This window comes from Arvicanthis niloticus, chromosome 12 (assembly GCF_011762505.2).
Source record: "Arvicanthis niloticus isolate mArvNil1 chromosome 12, mArvNil1.pat.X, whole genome shotgun sequence".
In the NCBI taxonomy this organism is placed as follows: Eukaryota; Metazoa; Chordata; class Mammalia; order Rodentia; family Muridae; genus Arvicanthis; species Arvicanthis niloticus.
Window position 1 is genome coordinate 75010393 of NC_047669.1, and position 21751 is coordinate 75032143.

At 44.3% G+C, this 21751-nt stretch overlaps 1 protein-coding gene and 1 pseudogene across 3 annotated transcripts in view; both read left to right on the plus strand.

The window, feature by feature from the left end:
• Positions 1-533: 533 nt before the first annotated feature.
• Positions 534-1484, plus strand: LOC117718105 (carbonyl reductase [NADPH] 1 pseudogene; annotated as a pseudogene).
• LOC117718132 (carbonyl reductase [NADPH] 1-like) overlaps positions 689-21751 on the plus strand; it is a 31363-nt gene continuing 10300 nt past the window's right edge. For 2 of the 3 annotated variants that reach the window (XM_076943168.1, XM_076943170.1), the window contains exons 1-2: positions 691-826; positions 19652-19818. The gene's annotated coding sequence lies outside the window, so the exon portion shown is untranslated. Of the gene's footprint in view, positions 827-19651; positions 19819-21751 lie in introns of all 3 variants that reach the window. The other variant, XM_076943169.1, reaches the window with a different exon arrangement.

Consider the following 21751-nt stretch of genomic DNA (forward strand, 5'->3'; position numbering starts at 1 on the left):
GAGTAGCATTGGTGAGTTGAATGAATGATTGCCAGGAGGACAGCTGACTATCCTCTCTCCAGCCTTCCACAGTCTTGCCTGCCAGATGGCTTCAAAACACTTTAAGGAAAAAGCCTAAGATGTCCATCATATGACCTCGTCCTTTTCCTGGCTGGTTTTAACCACTAACAGCACCCTGCATGCTCTGAAGACAACCTGACATCTTTTATGAAAGGTAAACTTTTATAAAACAGCCCAAGTTCTCAAGAGGTGGGATCAGGGAGTGAGCCACCACCTTGTAAATACATACCAATTTTCAGAAAACATTGCCAGGACAATTGCCAGTGTGTGGCAACCTGGCCCACTTGGTGGCCCTGATTAGACTGCTCATGTGTGCTGGGCCCACAGCCCCTGACTCCTTGCAACTCTCCCCCTCCCCTCCTTCTTCCCACCACAATCCAACTCCAGGCAACTAAAGCAATGTTTACAGGAGCTGTCCAGCTGCCTCAAGCTGCAGAGTTTGCTGAAGGTTCATTGCTCTCTGACCACATCTCTATGCACACACAGCCATGTCATCCTGCAGCCGTGTGGCCCTGGTAACTGGACATAACAAGGGCATCTGCCTCCCAATCACACACGACCTGTGTCGCAAATTCTCCAGGGACGTGCCCGGAACAAGGTGCAGGCCGCACCACTGTGCAGCTGCTGCAGGTGGAAGGTCTTAGCCCACGCTTCCACCAGCTGGACATGGACGACCTGCAGAGAATCCGCCCACTGCAAGACTTTCTGCTCAAGGAGTACGGAGGACTGGACCTGCTGGTCAACAATGCAGGCGTCTACTTCAAGGGTAAGCCTTGGAATTAAATCGTTCTGATCTAATGTCTCACCAAATGGAAACACTGCTCTTGTGTCTGTATTTCTACATGGTGGTGTGTTTTCAGGCAGAGTGGTGAATGTGTCCAGCATGGAGAGTCTCAGGGCCCTGAAAAACTGCAGCCCGGAGCTGCAGCAGAAGTTTCGAAGTGAGACCATCACTGAGGAGGAGCTGGTGGGGCTCATGAAGAAGTTTGTGGAGGACACAAAGAAAGGAGTCCATTCAAAAGAAGGATGGCCTGATAGTGCATATGGGGTGTCCAAGATTGGGGTGACAGTCCTGTCCAGAATCCATGCCAGGAAACTCAATGAGCAGAGGAGAGGGGACAAGATCCTCCTGAACGCCTGCTGCCCTGGGTGGGTCAGAACCGACATGACAGGACCAAAAGCCCCCAAAAGCCCAGAAGAAGGAGCAGAGACCCCCGTGTATTTGGCTCTTTTGCCTCCACATGCAGTGGGGCCTCACGGGCAGTTTGTTCAAGATAAAAATGTTGAACAATGGTGACCTGAACTCTCACCTCTTGCCCCCTTGTATTCTGACGTGGTGAAGGCCAAGGACATTTATAGTACAGTAACACCCCTAAAAAATAAACATAACTAGTTCCTCACACACATAGATTGTTGCAAATGTATTTAAGTTGTCTTTTATTTTGTGAATATGAATGTCTTGAGTATGTGTCTGGAAGGGTGCTACATCCATAGAATGCTCCTGGGTGCCAGAAGAGGCAGAGGATGCCAGGAACTGTAGATAAAGATGGTTGTAATCCTGCTCATGTGTTCTGGACACAGAATGCTGGCCTCTACAAGAACAGCAAGTGCTCTTCCCTGCTGAGCCGTGTCTTCAGTCCTCATTTCCACAGAGGCCTTTCAGGCAAAACTAGCTTCACTCCGGGGTTTAATTAAAGCAAAATTAGGGCAAGAGAAGGCACAGTATGACTCCAGTCAGGAAACACCTAAGATCCAAATCAGATGGCAGGTGCTTGTGGACCCTGCAGTCAGTGCCAACAGGTCAGGGGAGTCCGTGATAGACACTGTGTGTGTGGAAAGCCTGGGTCATGACAGTGCTGACATAACACACAGCCCCCAAATGCATGAGACCATTTATCCTAGGGGCATTTTGAGTGACCCAATTCCATGTTCCAACTCAGAAGCACTGTCAGAGGGGGTTACAGTGGTACAGAAGTAAGGAAGTCATCAATCAAAACAACTGTGAAATGCATTGAAGGGCACAGCAGAGAGGCAGGGTCAATGAAATGGAGCTCTTCTGTAGGCCCGAGATGCCACCTGAAGACACTGTTAGCTCCCGGGTTGCTGGAAGCTAGTATTCCACAGAGTCAGCAGCTTCTGAGAGGTTTTTGTTCATTAGTTCAGAGTTGGGCAAGGAGGAGTTGTTCCAGAAGCTAAACCTAGTCCAAGATGAAGAATTAACCTCAGAACTTACAGAATTCCAGTCTCTCCACAGCAACCTGTGCTTCAGTCTCTGCAGGCAGAGAGACTCCTTTCAGGAGTCTGGTTCAAGCCAGACACAGCTTCTTTTCAAGAACTTTTGTTCACAAGGACCAGCATCACAAAGAGTAAAAAGTGAATGGTACAGGAAACAAGCACATAGTGTGTGGGGGTTATCTTCTTTTGCATGACATGTTTCATGTGCATATACAGATGTGTATATGTGTTTTCCTGTGCACACACCTGATTTGTATTGTTCTCATGTGAACATACATATTATCTCTGTGTGAGTTTATGTATGTTACCGATGTGTATGTGATTTCCTGTTCATATAAATGATGTGTGTGTGTTTTCATGTGCACATATATAATTTCTATGTATGCTTTCATGTGCATATACATGATGTGTATGTGTGCTTTCAGGTACACATACATGACAGCCTCAGTGGTTATTCCTCAGGTGCTTGGCCCTGCTCTGATCGATTTGTGTAGGGTTTGCAATAAAACAAAAAAGGGAGAGATGTAGGCTGCCGACCCGACTTGGCCAGTCAAGATGGTGCCGACCTCGGCCTCTGGTAAATAGTAAATAGTGCACTGCGCATGCATCAACTCAGTTTGGCGCCAAACCCTTCCTGAATGGGGTATGCTAATGAGGTACCACAATCGAGCAGGGTATGCTAATGGGGTACCACGATTCTGACCAATCACCCCATCCCAGAAGGAGTATGCTAATGTGGTATGCTAATGAAGCACTGCAGTTCTGACCAATTGCGCACCTCCACGCGCTTCCCCCCACCCACCCACCCAGGGCTGAGGGTATATAAGCAGCTTGCCCTGGGCATTCAAGGTCTCCTCCTGAAAACTAAAAGAGCACTTCTGCAATAAAGGCTGTTGAGAAGGATCCGGTTGTTTGTGTCTTCCTTGCTGGTCGAGTGGGGCGCAACAAGTGGTGCCGAAATCCGGGACAGAAAAAGAAGAAAGAAAAAAGAAGAAAGAAAAAGGAAGAAAGGAGAAAGAAGAAAGAAGAAAGAAGAAAGAAGAAAGAAGAAAGAAGAAAGAAGAAGAAACCCGGACAGAAGAAAGAAGAAACCCAGAAAAGAAGAAACTCGAGAACGGGGACCCAAGGAGAAATTCTCGCGGATCCAGAACTCTTCACCCTAGAAGCGGTGGTACCGGTAAGTTCCCAGTCGAATGGGATAACAAGAAAAGGTCCTCGGAAAGAGAGGATTCAAAAGTCCGCGGATTCAGAAGTCGGTAAAGAGGCAATTCAAAAGACTGTGGTAAAGCAGCCATTTAAAAGTCCGAGGTATGGCGGAGATTTATCCATCAGCAGTAAAGCGACGGGAGAAGGTTTCCTGTGTCTGACTATGCTGAGCTTTGGTGTCAATCCGCTGATTGCTGCTCTCCTCATCGTCCTTGCTTTCGTTTTTACGCTCATTGCATGTTTTTGCCTGAATTGTCATCTGCCCGAATGAGAGTGTGTTTGTTGGGACGAAGAGCTCCCGCAATCAACAGTAAGACCCATGTGTAAACCTCACGTAGGTAAGTAAGTAACATGGGGAACACTCCCTCCAACCAATTTTTGAGCGTGCTGCAAGAGCTTCTTGAACTTAGGTTCTCAGAACAATAGAAAATAAGGTAAAGTCATAGAAAATTCTCAGTCTCAGCTGCTTCTCGTAGCTTTTCAGGAGTTGCTGGAGACAAAAGGGTTAAATAAGAAGAGGGGAGTATTTACAACCTTTTTACAAGGAGTGGATACGATGGCTCCCTGATTGCTCCCTGATTTACGGTCTCAGGCCATTTAACACTGGCGAGCTGGGACAAATTGGGAAAAGATCAGCAAAAAAAAATAAATAATAATAATAAATAATAATAAATAGAAAATTTGGAAGCTTTGTTATCCAAAATGGAGTCTCTAACAGTTCAAAAGAGAAAGAAGAAGGAAGAGGCAGTCACATTTTTGGTGCATAAAACTCTGCCCCCAATCACCCCTCCTGCTCAGCTGCAGCTGCCTGCACCTACTTCTTAAGTCGAGCCTGGAGGGGGAGGAGTCTGAGGAGGGGGAGAGTCTTTTTACCCAGGAATATGGAAGGAAGTTCAAATAGCCTTTCCAGTTTTTCAGGATGCTAATGCTTAGAGATATCAAAAGCCTTTAGATTTTAAGGTCCTTAAAAACCTTGAATGATTTCCAGAAATTATTAGGAGATATCAATTGGAGTAGACCACATTTAAAAAATTCCTAATTATCAGCTTCAACCCTTATACAATGTTTTATGTGGAGATCCTGCTTTAGATTCGCCCATAGAGTTAACCACCGAGGGGCGAGAAGCCTTAAAGATAGTAGAAAAGGAGCTGGCAAAGTCATCCCTACAGCGGTGTCAACCCACAGATATTATTTTATTAATAATTTTAAAGACAAAATTTCAACCCACTGCTGTGTTGTGGCAGCATGGGCCATTAAAATGGATTCATCCTAAAATATCAATAACCAGAACTATTGAATATTATCCTGCAGCTGTTGCAATATTACCTTTGGAAGGTGTGCAACAGTATTTGCAACATTTTGGTATGGAGCTATCTAAAATTATAATACCTTTTAATAATAATCAATTGCAGGTTCTGTGTGCTACCATAGATGATTGGGCAATATTAAAATGTGGATATGCTGGAAAATTTGATAATCATTATCCTCTGTTGAGGCCCAAGCTCGAGTCCCTGTTTGGGCGCCAAAATAATGTTGGGGTCCACACTAGCCCCACGTTGGGTGCCAAAATAATGTTGAGGCCCAAGCTCGGGTCCCTGTTCGGGCGCCAAAATAATGTTGAGGTCCACACTAGCCCCACGTTGGGGTGGCCAAAATAAATGTTGCAGCCCAGGCAAAATGTTGAGGCCCGGGCTGACCCACGTTTGGGCGGCCACTGTATCCCGGCCCAAGCTGCTGCTCCAGTCTGCAGGTCGGGGTTCAGCAAGAGCAAGGGTGAGGGCAGACTCAAAGAATGGAGACCAGACGGGGTGTGATTCAATCCCGTTTATTCTTCAGTCTCTCTTCCTCTAAGTGTCTCCTGTCTGATTCTCCCTCTATAGTCTGATTCCTGATCTGTTCTGTCTCTGCCTTTTATATGTCTTACTTCTAAGCCACGCCTCTAAGTTACACCTTTAATCATGCCCTTAGGTCTTGTCTCTAACTCTTATCTCTATACTCCTAAGTCATACTCTTAAGTCACACACCTTTAATCTCACACACCTTTAATCTCATGCACCTTTAATCTCAAGGTATGTAAACCAAGATTATCGGAGTGTTCTCAGCTGTTGTAGGCTATTGTAATTCAAGTCTCATGTCAGGGTATATGGCTCAAGATGGCTGCAAAGCTGATAGCCGCTTTCTGCTAAAAGTCGGCCCCCAACAATCCTCAGCATCCATTGATACAATTTTTTTAATCCCATCCTATTGTTTTTCCAAAAATGACTAAAAGTAGCCCTTTAATTGGTGCTGTTATATATACTGATGGTTCTAAAACTGGATGTGGATCATATACATTTAATACTGATGATCCTGTGGTGATTCAATTTGCTCCTGCCTCTCCACAAATTATAGATTTAAAAAATTGTAATGGAAGTTTTTGATAAATTTGGGGAACCTTTCAATTTAGTATCAGATTCTCTGTATGTGGTAAATGTTTTAAGGATGTTAGAAGCTACTGATAAGATAAGATTAAACAGTCCTATTTATAATTCGTTAACAATATTGCAAAAATTGATATGGGAAGGTAAATTTCCTTTCTTTGTGCAGCATGTGAGAGCCCACACAGGCTTAACTGGGCCTGTTAGTGCTGCTAATAATGAAGTTAATATGGCTACGCGCAGAGAGTTTATTTTTACTAGTATTCTTAATTCCCCAGTAGCGCTAGCCACCCAATTTCATAAGACGTTTCATGTTAATGCTAAAACATTGCAAATGAAATATAAAATTTCCAGAGTCATCAGCTGTTTTTGATGCTGTTGCCTCATCAGCTTATAACCAGACATCTGTTCTCTAAGTTCAGAGTCTTGCTCATGTTCTTGCATCTGTCTTGTAACCAGTGATGCTGTTCGTATAGTTGCAGTGTTCTCTATTACGATAATGTGACTTGTGACGAGACACTTGAGGTGGAGACTGCGGATCGGATGCTCTTGTTCTAGGATCTCCTTCTTCTTGGTAATTTTCCTCCTCAGGTTTTAAGTGGATGACAGAACTGTTAGACATCACTGCATGGTCTCCCTCCATCATGTCTAGCTTACTCCTGTCATCTGATGCATCTGGAAGACTATTAACACTGCTGCTTTGGCTGCTGGCACTGATAGACATACTGGGGATTGGAAGACTGATTGCTTCCAACACTATTCATTGTTCCTGTCCAGTGGGAGTGAATCCAAAGAGATTGCTGCCTTTACAGTTATGGCAAATGGATGTAACACATTTTTCAAAATTTAGAAAATTAAAATATGTCCTTATATCTGTAGATGCTTGTTCAGGCCTTATTTTTGCTTCCCCCTTGTCAGAGGAAAAAGCAAAGAATGTCATTCTTCATGGCTTAGAAACATGGGCAGTGAGGGGAAAACCCCAAGCGATAAAAACTGATAATGGCCCTGGCTATACAACTGCTTCCTTTAAAAATTTTTTGTCAACAAATACAAGTATCCATAAAACATGGATTACCATATAATCCACAAGGTCAGGATATGGTGGAAAGAGCCCATTGTACTCTTAAAGAATTTAAAAAAAAAAAAAAAAAAAAAACAAAAAAGGGGGATTTGGCTATAGCTGCACCCCGAGAGAACATAATCCTCTTGCTTTTTTTACTTAAAATTTTTTACAACTTGATGTAACTGGTCACTCTGCAGTGGAACGTCATACTTATTAGCGTAAAACAAAAAATAATTTTTTTACCTTTTCACCAGATATTGGTACTATGTGTGGCTGCTTTGTGGAGTGAATTGTAGCTGCACAGATCTGTCACCCTTTGTTATGATTGGGGGAGGATCTCATGGAGTACAAAAATTTTTCTTATTCCACCTCCTTTGGGTTGGGGACTAGGCCTAGGGTACCAGTAGTGGCACCTGTGCACAAAAACTACATCTGTAAACAGTGGGAGAAAGCCAGGGGCTAGCCGAGGCTGACAGGAAGCCTGACAGCCTTGTGTGTGGGAAGCAGGGCACATCTGAGCTGGGGAAGGCTGGCAACAGCCTGTAGTTCTCTGGAGGGGAGGAAAATGGTTACATTCACAAGTTTGCATCTCTGTACAGCTGTGAGAAAGGGGTATACTGGTTGTCAATGGCCCGAAGGTGGCTCCGTGATGAGGAGTCCATGTCATAGTCTGAGTCCCGGGCACTGCTCACAGACTCAAGCTCCAGCTGCTGCAGACCATCCTTTTATGAGACAGTTGTAGGAAAGGGATTTGGAAAAAAACATTACCTTTAGTCCTACTCCTGTTTGTGTTAGGGCACCTTTTGTGTTTATTGTTAGTAATACTACTCAGCTATAGGAGCCAACTAGTTTGTAGTAATCTTGATTGCTTTTATAGCATGTGCTGGGAGAGTGACACGTTTCCCTATCACAAAAATTAGATAGCCACACTGCCAACAGCAAAGTTCATAGTTACACTGATGGCAGAGAATTCTCTGGATATTCCCAGTGTCCCAAAGGCATAAAGGAGAGAAAAGATACTCAGAACAAATCCAAATAATGCTGAGAGAGACATCACATGCCATTTCTTTTTCTTCTCATCATCAGCTGCAGATGGCTTTTGGGAGGATCAAACACAATGACATCAGGAAACTCTATACCAATTCTAGCACTTTAACTGTACCCTGGCTGTAAGCAGCAATCAGAACATTGGACTCCCCATCTGACAGTGCCCGCCAACACACAACACTGACAAATTCATTCGTGTCATCTTCTTTCTGGTCTTTGTCTGACACACTCTTAACTGTATCAAACTTAAAAGTTAGCAAAGTCTTAGAAAGTCCTTTATACTATAGGTAAAGGGAGTTGTTCTCACTTCCACAAGCTAGAGTCATTCAGGCCTCCTGTGTATACTCCATGAGAGGCCCCTGTGTCACCCCCCTACAAGCTAACTTTTCTCAGTCTGCCAATCAATCCAGGGTGCTGTCGGAATACCTGCGAGGCAACTGGTCATTGCAAGCAGAAGAAATGTGGCCAGATTGTTTGTTCAGGTTACCCAGCTGAACAGGACCAGACTGCAGCCTATCTCCCTTAGTGACCTCACCTCCTGGATAGCCAAATCCTTTTCCTTTTTTAAAGAGTGGGCAGGAGTCTTTATCTGGGGAGCCCTGGTGTTGGCCAGTTGCGTCTTTTGCATGTGGCTTCTATGCAAACTAAAGAGAGACCATGTTGGGGGTCGACTTTTAGCAGAAAGCAGCTATCAGCTTTGCAGCCATCTTGAGCCATATACCTTGACATGAGACTTGGATTGCAATAGCCTACAACAGCTGAGCACACTCCGATAATCTTGGTTTAGTTACCTTGGGTGTGTGAGATTAAAGGTGTGTAACTTAGAAGTGTAGAGATCAGAGTTAGAGACAAGACCTAAGGGCATGATTATAGGTGTGACTTAGAGGCGTGGCTTAGAAGTGAGACATATAAAAGGCAGAGACAGAACAGATCAGAATCAGACAGAGGAGACACTTTTAGGAGATACTTCAAGGAGTACAACTTGGAGTAGGAATTAGGCATTAGGTAGCAGGCACTTGGAAGAAGTAACTTGGAGAAAGAACTTGGAGGCACTAGGGACTAGGAACTAGGGACTAGGAACTCAAGACTTGGAACTTGGACTAAGAAGAGAGACTGAAGAATAAACAGGATTGAAACACACCCTGTCTGGTCTCCCTCCATTCCTTGCTACCGCCCTCACTCTCTCTCTTGCTGAACCCCAACCCGAGGACCAGAGTGGCAGCTTGGGCCGGGATACAGTAGCAGGCAAACGTGGGGCAGCCCGGGCCTCAACATTTTGCTTGGGCAGCGACATATTTTGGCCGCCTGAACAGGGACTAGTGCGTCTCCCAACAAGACCATGCCAGGCACAAAACCGTAGTCTACCAAGCCTTGGCCGCCATCGAGGATGGTGAACCTCCTCATGTTTGGCTTGCAACCCTAAAGGAATTATGAGAGGGTTTCAGCAGATACAAGCCCATAAAGAGTACACTACTGGCAGTTTGAGGTGTTTTCAAGTGGGTACTCGACAGAGAATGTTCCACGAGTGTGGATACATTTCCCGAAAGTATGCCTGATTGCACAAAGGTTTGATGCCAAAACCTCCCCTCCGTGGGAGGAGCCGTGCCAGGCGCCCTAGGGAGAAGGTTCCCTTTCCCCGTCAAAAGGCATCCAGATGGGTATGGGAAGTATTACTCATTGCATGACGACAAGAGAAGAAACCCATTACAATATCTCATTTTGCACAGTGGATCAGGCCTCTGCTTTCCCTCACTGTACAACTACACTCATAGGGCAACTATCATGAACCTGTTCTGTAACTCAGGGTTTGCAATAAAACAAAAAAGGGAGAGATGTAGGCTGCTGACCCAACTCGGCCGGTCAAGATGGCGCCAGCCTCAGCCTCTGGTATCGGCTACTAGTAAATAGTGCACTGCGCATGCATCAACTCAGTTTGGCGCCAAACCCCTCCCGAACAGGGCATGCTAATGGGGTACCACGATCCTGACCAATCACCCCTCCAGGGCGGGGTATGCTAATGTGGTATGCTAATGAGGCACTGCAGTTCTGACCAATCGCGCACCTCCACGTGCTCTCCCCCCGCCCCCAGTGCTGAGGGTATATAAGAAGCTCGCCCTGGGCATTCGAGGTCTCCTCCTGAAAACTAAAAGAGTGCTTCTGCAATAAAGGCTGTGGAGAAGGATCCGGTTGTTCGCATCTTCCTTGCTGGTCGAGTGGGGCGCGACAGATTTGGGGGGTTTTATTTTGTTTCAAAGATAGGTTACTCTGCTAGACTAGCTGGCCAACTACCTCCAGAGATCTGCTGTCTTTGCCTCCCCTAAGTTTGGGTGTGATAGTTAGTATATGCTTGGGCCAGGGAGTGGCACTTTTAGGAGGTGTAGCCTTGTTAGAATAGGTGTCTCATTATGGGTTTGGGCTTAAGACCCTCATCCTAGCTGCCTGGAAATCAGTCTTCTACTAGCTGCCTTAAGATCAAGATGTAGAACTCTCAGCTCCTCCTACACCATGCCTGCCTGGATGCTGCCATGCTCCCACCATGATGATAATGGACTGAAACTCTGAACCTGTAAGCCCACTCAATTTAATGTCGTCTTTATAAGAGTTGCCTTGGTCATGGTGTCTGTTCACAGCAGTAAACCCCTAACTAAGACAGGGGTTAAAGTCTTCCCAACCACTTGAGAAGCCTGGAGGAAGCTACTAAGTTTTTGTTCACCTTTTGATCTGTTGAAAGATCTCCAACCAAGGCAAAAGGCTAGGAGCCTGCTCAGCCATGGAGTGTATGCCAGCATGCATGAGGCCCTGGGTTTGGGTCCCTAGAACAAAGAGGATCAGGAAGACATCCCTGGCTTTACCTACTTAATGCATGAGCTGAAACAGGATGGCTAAGTGTCATTGTGCCTCTATCACATTGACTGTCAAGTCAGCGTGAGAACAGCAGGATACATGTCTTCATTTAGGTGTGCAAACCTTGCCAGGTGGGTGGACATGCAGAGTATATGCTGTCAACCCACACTGCCATTGGGGATGACACAGTCCTCAAAAATGAAGAAAAGCACATGATCACTTTCTATCACAAGGGAGCTTGCAAAATCTGGAACTGACCATGACCCTGCCTCTGTCAGGAACCCTGCATATTGCTCAAGGCCTCTGACATAATCTCACTGTGGACCAGTGATTTCCAGGCTGGCAGAGGAATAATCACCACTGAATAGAAAGCAAGGCCTTTCATAGGGGTTCACTGCACAGGGCTCCTCTTCCAACAGGGTGTTCATTTCCTCTCAGTTATTTTGTACTTTTGTAAACAGACACCAGAACATCAAGATCAAATATCACAGCCGTAGAGTTCCAAGAGATAGTCTGAAATGTGTACTCCAATCCAGAGGTATTTTTCCTTAATACCTTAATAACAGCTAGCATTGCAAAGGCTTTAAGGAATGCACTCCATGAGGAAATCCTTGATTAACCATGGCATCTGGCAGTATAATTATTCAATATTCCTAAAGGTCTGTGTCTTAGGCCAAATAAGTTTCTATTAAACACATGTATGATCATTTGTATGATGTGAAGGATTCAGACAGATGTGGAAGTGGGTCCAAAGATAAAGATTAAAGGTTTGAGTTTACATGTAGTTTATGTATGAACCAGGAGAAAAATCAGTGTGTCCATGGTGTAGACTAAGTGACATAAATTCCTAAAACTTACGACAGCATTTACCTGTCTGTCAGGAGCTGTTGCAAACAGAGTTAATAGGGCAAAAGCACAGTGCTGAAATCCTTCTGGAAAACACTCATCACACATAAATGGGCTTGATAAGGATCCAAGAACCTCAGAGTTAAAGTTTAACACAGATCAAATGGACTTAACAGATATGTAGGAATATGTCATCCAGACACAGAGAACCTACCCCTAAACAAGGAGCTGCTGGCAGGTGAGAGCTGCTCAGGGAGGGGAGTCGGGGTTCTTAGAGGTGTGCTGATCCTGGTAGGTAGATCGTGCTCCAGTGTGTGCCTCCATATTCATGCCCAATGGGCAGCACTAACTCATTTTTATAAAGAAAAAGGAAAGAAGATGAGGAGGAAGAAGAAGAGGGAAGGAGAAGGAGAGAGGAAGGAAAATAAATAGCAATAAATAAATAAATAACCAATAAATAACAACTTACTTCAGCAGAAATTAATTAATGAAGACTAAAAGAATAAGAGATAGAATCAATTAAAGATTTGGTTCATGAAGAACATAAACAATTGAGAAAACACAAGCCAACTAGCCAAGAAAGAGAGATGACTCAGTAAGATTAGAGGTGAAGGGCTGGAGATAGCTCAGTAGACAAGTGCACTGAATGCCCTTCCAGAGGCCCTGGGTTCTAGTCCCAGCACCCACATGATGGCTCCATACCACTCGGTATTACAGGCACGTGATGCACAGACATGCATGTAGGAAAAACACCCACACATAAGTCAATCTCAAACACATTTTAAAGGATTAGAGATGAAGGAGAAGGGGTTCCTACAGATTCCAATTAAATACAAAGACTTATTATGGAATGCTAGAATAACTTGGACTCCAAACCTAGAAATTCCAGGTGTAATAGGTAAATTCCAATACCCTTTGTTGGGTTCCAGGAATTGCCTCACAAACCACATGGACACCGATCTCACTGAGACAGAGACAGTTCATTGAGCATGTGCATCAAGACTGGTCATCCAGGGTCATGGTGCTGATTCAGAATCTGAACTGTGACCCTGAGTTAAGATTCTACAAGGGTTTTAAGCCCCAAATCCACAAACATCTGTGGCAAGTTATTCCACCAATCAGGGTTTAGGGTTAGGGGATTTCCTTAGGGACATGTCTGTGTTGTACATTTATCCTGCTCACGTTGGTTGGGGTATTCAAAGGTGACAGGGGACTTGCCTTGTCTAATAATATTCATGTCCTAACTTATCTAACCGAAGAGGACTTGTCAAACATTCATATCTTAGCTTGACAACTAGAATGTCAGTTACACACATGTATGTCTTTCTGCCAAGTAGTATGTCAGTTCCCAGGAAGGTCTTGGGAACCTGAACTTTACTAGACCACTACTCAGAATGGAAGTCTTACTCCAAATAGTTTGTCTCTGTCCTATGTTGGGTCTATCCCAGCATGGCTTATATCATAAGTTTGTACATAGGCACAGGAAGGGCTGCTGCTGGCTGCTTCTGATCCAATCTTATTGTGGGTAACTATACAGAACAGTCCTACTGACTTCTGTCCTGATTAGTTTCCAGGGTCACAGAATAAAACAGAATATGTAATTACTCTTGGCATTACTAAGGTTCTTAGTAACAGCAGAAACATATGAGAAAGTTTCCTTATAATGGCAGGCTATCCACATAATAGTTACCTAGGCCTTAACACCCATGACCTACCAACATTAAATCAAAATGACTGAAACAGATTAAACCATCAACAAGATTAGGAACAAAAACCTGCAACAAGGCAAAGGTCAAGACCACCTGAATTCAAAGGTGATTTCTCCAAACCTTTAGAGACACAACAGAGGTTACGGTAAAAATGAATGAGGGTCTCTCCATTCATCCTGGACACCCAGAAAAACAAACACACACACACAAAAATTAAACAAACAAACAAAAACCAGGCACCACAGCTGATGTGGCCTCACACTCTTGCTGCACAATATAAAATCTGATTTTATCCCAAGAAGAAGTTGTGAAAGGGTGAGTTTGCAGCCCTGTCTAGCCCACCATCCCTGACCTGAACCCTGATTTCTGCTGACAGGTTCTGGTAGTGGCCTGTCTGGACTGCAATAGCCCAGTGCCATCCCACCTGACTGCATGCACAGTAGAGACAGACTAGCTCCAGGCCACCCTTCAACAGGCACAGGGCTGGTGTGAGCACAGGCACATTTCCAGCTTGACTCTCACATTCCCAAACAAGTGTGTTCCCCCCCCCCCCGACCCTTTGAGTCTCTACAACACTGAGTACAACCTGACTGCACACAGTGAGAACTTACTAAATGACTCCCTGTCTGCTAAAATAATATCAGGAATTGTCACATCTATATAAACTCTGCATTTCTGTGTACTTGTGTGTGTGTCATGTGTCCGTGTAGACATACATACGCGTGTGCATGTGTGGGGGCCTATGTATGTAGGTATGTTATTAGTGCATATTGTGCATATATATGCATTATCCATGTGTGTATGTATGTGTGCATGTGTATGCATGTGTATGTCATGTCTGCATGTGTATATGTATATATAATAAGCATGTCTGTATATATGTGTCTCTGAGGGTACACTTGCTTATGTGGGTGCAAATGAAGACCAGAGACTGATCCTGTGGTGACTTCCTTCTCCTCTTTAATTTTTTTAAAGGTTTATTTTATTTTTAATTGTGTGTGTGTGTGTGTGTGTGTGTGTGTGTGTGTGTGTGTGTGTACAGGCATGTGCAAACACATGGCTGCTGTTTCCCTCAGAAACTAGAAGCATTGGAAGCTACAGGGGTCACAGCTAGTTCTGAGCTGCCTGATGTGGGTCCTAGCAATCAAACCCTGGTCCTGTGGAAGGGCAGCCAGTGCACCTCCCTGCTGAGCTGTCTCTCTGGCCCCTCCCCTCACTTGTTTTCAGTCAGGGTTTCTAAGTGAACTTGGAGTCTGCCATTTCTGCTGCACTGTCCTCAGCTCCTGGCTCTGGAGTTGTAAGTACAGGGCACCATGGCTGACAGGTACCCAGTTGCTGGGAATCTGAACTAAGTTCCTCAAACTTACATGGCAACCACTATATCTACCAGTTCTCTCCTCAGCTCACAGACATTTCCTGAAGGAATCATTTCAACATAGAAACACACTCTGTGAAGCCAGGGTCCTTAATGTGGAAACATCTTTTGCCCATTTGCCCATCCGATGAAAGAGGATATTTAACAAGAATCTCTTCACCAAAAAAAGAGGGAATGGTAAGGTGGTTGGTTCAGTGGGCAAAGGTGCTTGCCTTCATCCTGACAACCTGAGTTCAGTCCCAGAACCATGTGGGAGAAGGAAAACCATAACTTCCATAAGCTGTTCTCTGAGCTCTACACACTCGAATACTCACACACACAGACATACACATGAATGAGCGAATAAGTAAATAGCTGTGAAGGAGAGGAAGCAGAGGGTGAGCTGGGGGTGTGGCTCAGTGCTAGAGCAATGGCCCAGAATATACACAGACCTGGCTTTGAATCCTCATGCAGGAAAAGGGGGAGGGGAGACCGGGAGTTAGAAACAGACAGGATTTAGGATATCATTCAGATGAAAGCAAGTCTTCCCTCTCCTTCAGCTCACTTTCTGCCCACTAGGCACCCTGTAGGACCAAGAGTGTCTCCTGATTCACACTCAGGGTCCCCTTCTACACAAATCACAGAGACCTCTTATGATGGCTAGTCCCAGCTGTCACCTTGACTTCATCTGGAATGAACTACAATCCAAAACTGGAGGGTACACCTGTGATCCAGATCTTGAGACTGGAAGACTCGAGTTTTTGATCCAGATCTTGAAGAATAGTGTCCATCAAAAGCTTAGGTCCAGGCAAAGTGGTACACACCTTCTTGGACTTCTCCACAGCTGCCCATTGTTGGGTTAGTTGGCTTGCAGACTGTAAGTCATTCCAACAATTTTCTTTAATATATACAGACATTCCATAAATTCTGTGACTCTAGAGAAGCCTGACTAATACATCTTGGCTTCCTAGAAAGCTTTAAGGTTTCTAAGGCTGAGGACGGAAGTGAGGTTCAGGTCCCCACTAACCACATCAACATCCTTAGAGGAACATGGGAAACGCCAGGAACAGGCTGCATAAGTACACGGTGAGAATGTTTTACAAGTAGATCCAACGCAGTCCAAGCCCCAGTGACTATAGTCACAGAGTGAGCACATGAAGATTGGCAACACTATTTGGAAGGAAAATGGCACTACATTATTCTCCTGGGGCTGGAGTGATGGCTCCAGGGGCACAGTGCTTGCTGAGCTATGTGAGGCCCCAGTACAAGCTGTAAGCTGTAGCACATTGAAGGGAAGCCAGACAGACGAAACCCAGAAGCCCTGCAGCCAGATAAACTGGCAAACACAGCAGAAAAAACAAGGTGTGGGGCAGAGAGACGGTTCAGCTGTTAAGAGTACAGGCTACTTTTCAAGAAGACTTGGGTTTAAGTCCCTCCACCCACAATAGTGAAGGCCCTCTTTGTGGACCCTGCATATGTATTATACACAGACACATATTCAAGCAAAATGACCATACACATAAAGTAAATCTTGAAAGAGCACTAAAGCAAGGTATGCTGGCACATGTGTGTATATACACATACCATACATATGTACAAGTCATATATACACAGGATTTTTTAAAGGTATTTTTCTGTCTTATGTTAAATTGTAAAACTAAAATAAAATTTGTTTTCAAATTTATTTGACAACTTACATTTACATATCTGTTAATATTAAAGTTAATGAGATTCTAAAACTGAGGCCATGCCCTGGATGGAGCAGTGCCATTCCAGGCCGCTATGCCTGGTTCAAACCTACTTCCCCAGAAGCTTCTAGAAGGCCCTAGTATCCTTTTCAGCTTTGCTTGAGGAAATTCTGTAAACTGATGTTCTGTTGTCATAACCAAGTCCATTTAAACTCACACATAGCAGCTCCAACTCCACACAGGAAATCTTAGACCTATTCTTCATGGAGTAGAGCAATGGGAAGAGAACCTCTGACACAAGTTTTATTTGAAGATATGTCTTGCAAAACAAAAACAATAACAATAACAAACCACGTTTTTAGTGCAAGGTCCTTGGGTTATATGCCCAGTGTGTTTTATATTCTTCCTACAGTAGCCTACACAGACACTGTTTTTCCTTCCAGATGCACAGAAGCAACAATACACATGAGCCCAGTGGGAACTGGCCATGTCCTTCTGCCCACTATTGCCCTCCTCACCCCTGGCATCACTCACAGCCTCAGTCACAGACCTTCTCATCTAACCCTGTGCTGGCTCTCCTGTGTCATAAAGACACAGGAGATGGGTAAACCCATCTTTAAAAAAAAAAAAAAACTTATTTATTTTGTGTATATGAGTACACTGTAGCTGTCTTCAGACACACCAGAAGAGGGCATCAGATCCCATTACAGATAGTTGTGAGCCACCATGTTGTTGCTGGGAATTGAACTCAGGACCTCTGGAAGCACAGCCAGTGCTCTTAAACACTGAGCCATCTCTCCAGCCCTAAACTCATCTTATTATAAGAGTTAACGGATGTCATAGCCAGGCAGTGGTGGTGCATACCTTTAATCCCAGCACTTGGGAGGCAGAGGCAGGCAGAGTTCTGAGTTCAAGGCCAGCCTGGTCTACAGAGTGAGTTCCAGGACAGCCAGGACTATACAGAGAAACCCTGCTTTGAAAAACAAAAACAACAACAACAAAAAAGAATAACATGTCTTCGGTGGTAGGTGTGCATGCCTGTAATCATAGCAATGGCAGAAGCCAAGGCAGAGGAGGGAAATCTCTGAGTTTGAGACCAGCCTGATTTACAGAATGAGTTCCAGGACAGCCAGGGCAACACAGAAAAACCCTGTCAAGAGACAGAGGGGTGGGAGGAGATGGAAAGAGACAGAGAGTTGGGGGGAGATGAAAAGAGACAGAGGGATGGGGGTAGATGGAGAGAGAGAGAGAGACAGACAGAGAGAGAGAGAGAGAGAGAGAGAGAGAATGACCTCAGTCACAGAAGACACAGCAAGACTACCCTAGGCAGCAAGTATAAGGGTGTGTGAGTACGTGTGTGTGTGTTTAAGTATGTGTGTGTGTGAGTGCATTTGAGTGTGTGTAAACATGTATGTGTATGTATCTATGAGTATGTGTGTATATGTATGAGTTATATGAGTATGTGTATGAGTAGGAGTGTGAATGTGTGTATATGTATAAGTGTGTGTGTGTGTGTGTGTGTGTGTGTGTGTGTGTGTGTGTAGAGACCAACAGGCAGAGAACTCCCAACTGTCCCAGGAGCCTCATGATGACTTGGTCTCTATTGCTAACACAACCTACCTGAATTTCCATCTATCTATCTGCCTGTTTCCCATCTGCACCTGCCATCCATTTGTCCATGTGAAACCTGACTGGCCCTTTACATGTGCAGCTTCTATGGCCCTGAGCCTCACTTCTGCAGTGCAAGTCATCAGAGGCTCAGTTCAGCTCTGACCCTGAGACTTAACTCTACATGGATGCAGAGTGTAGCCATTCTGTGAAGAGACATTTGTGGCCCCTCTTTCATCCTTTAACGAGACACTTGTGTCCCTCTCTTTGGTCACCAGACCATTAAAATAATGATGACCAAAAAATTGAAACTTCCCCTAGGAATTTCATGCTGACAAAAGAAGCTGACGGCAGCCTGGTGCCAGCCAGAGCAACAGAAAGAGATTCACACGTTCAAGGAATTGGACTCAGGTTGTCATTGTTAGCAACCAGGCATCTCCACTGCCTGCTCCCAGGAACCCAGTGACAGAACAATATGTCATCCCTAGATGCCAAGATGTGACACATTCCTACTGTTGCCACAAGTCCCATAACCTCCCCCCTGAACGTATGCTACATCCCTTATAAAAGGCCAATCCCTTCTCTCCAAACTCTCTTTATACCCCTCCCCAATAAACCTCCCACGTGAGATCTGTTCCGTTCTCTGACTTGATGGCGTCCATCACTTAGATCATGATGGCCATCGTGGCAACAATTGCCTTTACCAACTGAGCCATCCCTCCTGCCTGGATTCTCCTTTTAAATGAAAGATTTTCAAGTGAGTCTTCATTTTTAGACCCCGAAGCTCACTCCATGGGTAAGATCTTGTTATCAAGACCTTTTTTTTTTTCTGTGCTTAGCTTCTCTTTAGTATCACTGTTATGGGGACCCCATCAGAGATGACAACTCAAACACAGTTTATAGCAAAATGAAAGTCTTTATTCCAGCTGGCTGGGACTACACTCAGGTATCTGGGACCCAAGTATAACACTAAGCATTTAAACCAAGGGGCTTTTAAGGGCTAAACCACATCTTGTTACCTAGCTTAGCCGCTGGAGGGGAGGTTCTGCACATGCAAGCAGTTGAGCAAAAGATAAGGCTTGAACAAAAGCTAAATTGTTAGCTGGGATTAGGGCTTGTGCAAGCAGATTAGCAGAAGCTTAGATAAGTAGTTAGCTGCAGGGAGAGGTTTTGTGCCAACAGTTGAGCAGTAGCTAAGTTAAGTGGGGATATCTTGGCTCCTAGAATACAATTGGGAAATTTTTCACAGAACTCCCCATCAAGGACGTCAAATCCTAATAAAATCTGAGATGGCCTGAGCAAGAGTTCAAAATGAAGACACTGCACTGTTTTGTTCTGTCACATCACCAATGTCTTTAACAGTTATGAGCCCTCCATTCACACCCACCCTGAGACTTTACATGACATACTCCTGCATCCAGCTGCACATTTTTATATCTTTCTGCTATGCTTTTGCTCTGAATTCTTAGTAAACACTGTGGTGGTGTGAATATGCTTAGCCAATAGGAAGATGTGGCCTTGGAGGAAGTGTGTCACTGAGTAGGCGGGCTTTGAGGTCTCATACATATGCTCAGTTCTAGACAGTGTGATCCAGACCCTCCTCCTAGCTGCCTGTGGAAGACAGTCTTCTCCTGGCTGCCTTCGGGTCAAGATATAGATCTCTCAGCTTCTCCAGCACCATGTCTGCCTGCACGGTGCCATGCTTCCCACCATGATGATAATGGACTGAACCTGTAAAACTGTAAGTCAGCTCCAATTAAATGTTTTTCTTTATAAGAGTTTCCTTGGTCATAGTGTCTCTTCACAGCAAAGAAACCCTAGCTGACACACTGACCGTGGGTTCATTGTTTCCTTGTTTAGTGAATATTAAAGTTGCAGCCATACGGTCTACTAAAACAAAGTAAACCATTTTAACAGGTCTATAATGAGAAACAGGATTGAAGCAATAATTTTGAAAAATCTTCAAACTAAAAACAAAAATGTCCAGATCTAAATGGATTCACTGGTGAATTCTACCAGGCCTTTGAGTTTACACCCATGCTTCTCAAATAAAAAAGAAAAAATTGCTGCCTAACTCTTTTTACAATGTCAGCATTACCTTTAAACCAAAGTCAGCTAAAGACAATAACAGTAGCTAAAGAAAATTCTGAAGAGACTAAGAAGGAAGGGAACACATCTCAGCGAAGCTATACAAGACAAAAGCCTATAGATTGCTTCATGCTAAATGAAGAAACACTTGTATTTACACTAAAACTGTATAGATTAAATAACTTAATATAAGCCCTGAGGCATTGTAGTGTACACTGTTAATCTCAGAACCCTGGAGCGGAGGCAGGCAGATCTCTGTGAATTTGAAGCCAGCCTGGTCTACATAGTGAGTTTTAGTACAGCCAGGGCTACACAGAGAAACACTGTCTCAAAAACCAACCAACCAAACAAACAAACAAGAAAAAAAAATCTGAGACCTTGAAACTAAGAGGGAGAAGTAAGACAAATACTTCGAGACACAGGATCAGGACTTTCTGAATGGGACTCTGTCATTCAGGAGATAAGGTCAGTGGATAAATGGAAGCTCATGAAATTACAAAGCTTTTGCATAGTGGAGGAAACAATGGAGGAGTAAAGAGACACAGAATGGGACAATGTCTTTTCTTAGTGTATGTCAGGTCAAGGATTAATAGCTATAATATATAAAGAACTCAAAAGTCTAAACAACACGAAATCTAACAACCCAGTCAATAAAAAGGGACAGAAAATTCTCAAAAGATGAAATATGTTGGGATGGACCACAAAAACTGTATTAACTAGCTATGAAAAAGTGTGTCCCATGTTCTCAATTGTTAACTGCTGGGGCAGGGGTGCCAGGCTGGCAGGATCTGTAACTGTTTGTCACCTCCTCAGCTGCCCAAAAAGAAAGACAAGCAGACATGGGGAAGGTCATGTAGCCCCCAATGCCAACTGGATGAGTGAGGACTGTGGCTTTTTGCATAATAATGAGCTGCCAGCCAGAGCCTGCACAGGAGAGCCAGCAGAGGCAGGAGAGAGACTCAGGAGACAGAAGGAATAGTAGACAAGGCAGGGAGGTAGAGCAGTGAGAGTCACATGGAGGGACACAACGGTAGAAGTGTTAGGTGTTAGCTAGTCAGAAGCTAGCTGAGAGACTGCCCCGGTAAAAAGGCCAACAGCTTTGTACTATACAGTTGTCGCTGCATCTTTATTATTAAACCTCAAGCAGGACCCTGAGTAAGCCAGTCAGTCAACAGGCTCTCCACCGCAGGAGTGAGAATTAAAAAGAAAAAAGATGATTAGAGAACATTGCAGCATGTCCCCAGCCAATTCTGAGACTGAAGGCGGCTTCATTTTCTCCCAATTTGCTTTTATATCATTTTAATTACATGTAAGTATTTAGGTCAGTTCTAGGTTGAGGAACTAGCAATACAATAAATGCAAATAGTCAAGGAACAAGCAAGGCAATAAGCAAAGTCCCGTGATCACTGTTTCTAAGGGCTTATCAGGAGGTCCAAAATATCTGAGCCTACTTCCCTGTCCTAGCCCAAAGTCATGTTCATACCTGAAGCCTACTTCTTTGTTCTAGCCTAAGATTTATATTCCTGACTAAAATTACTTCTCTGTTTTAGCCTAAAGTTAGATTCCTGCCTGAACTTACTTCCCTG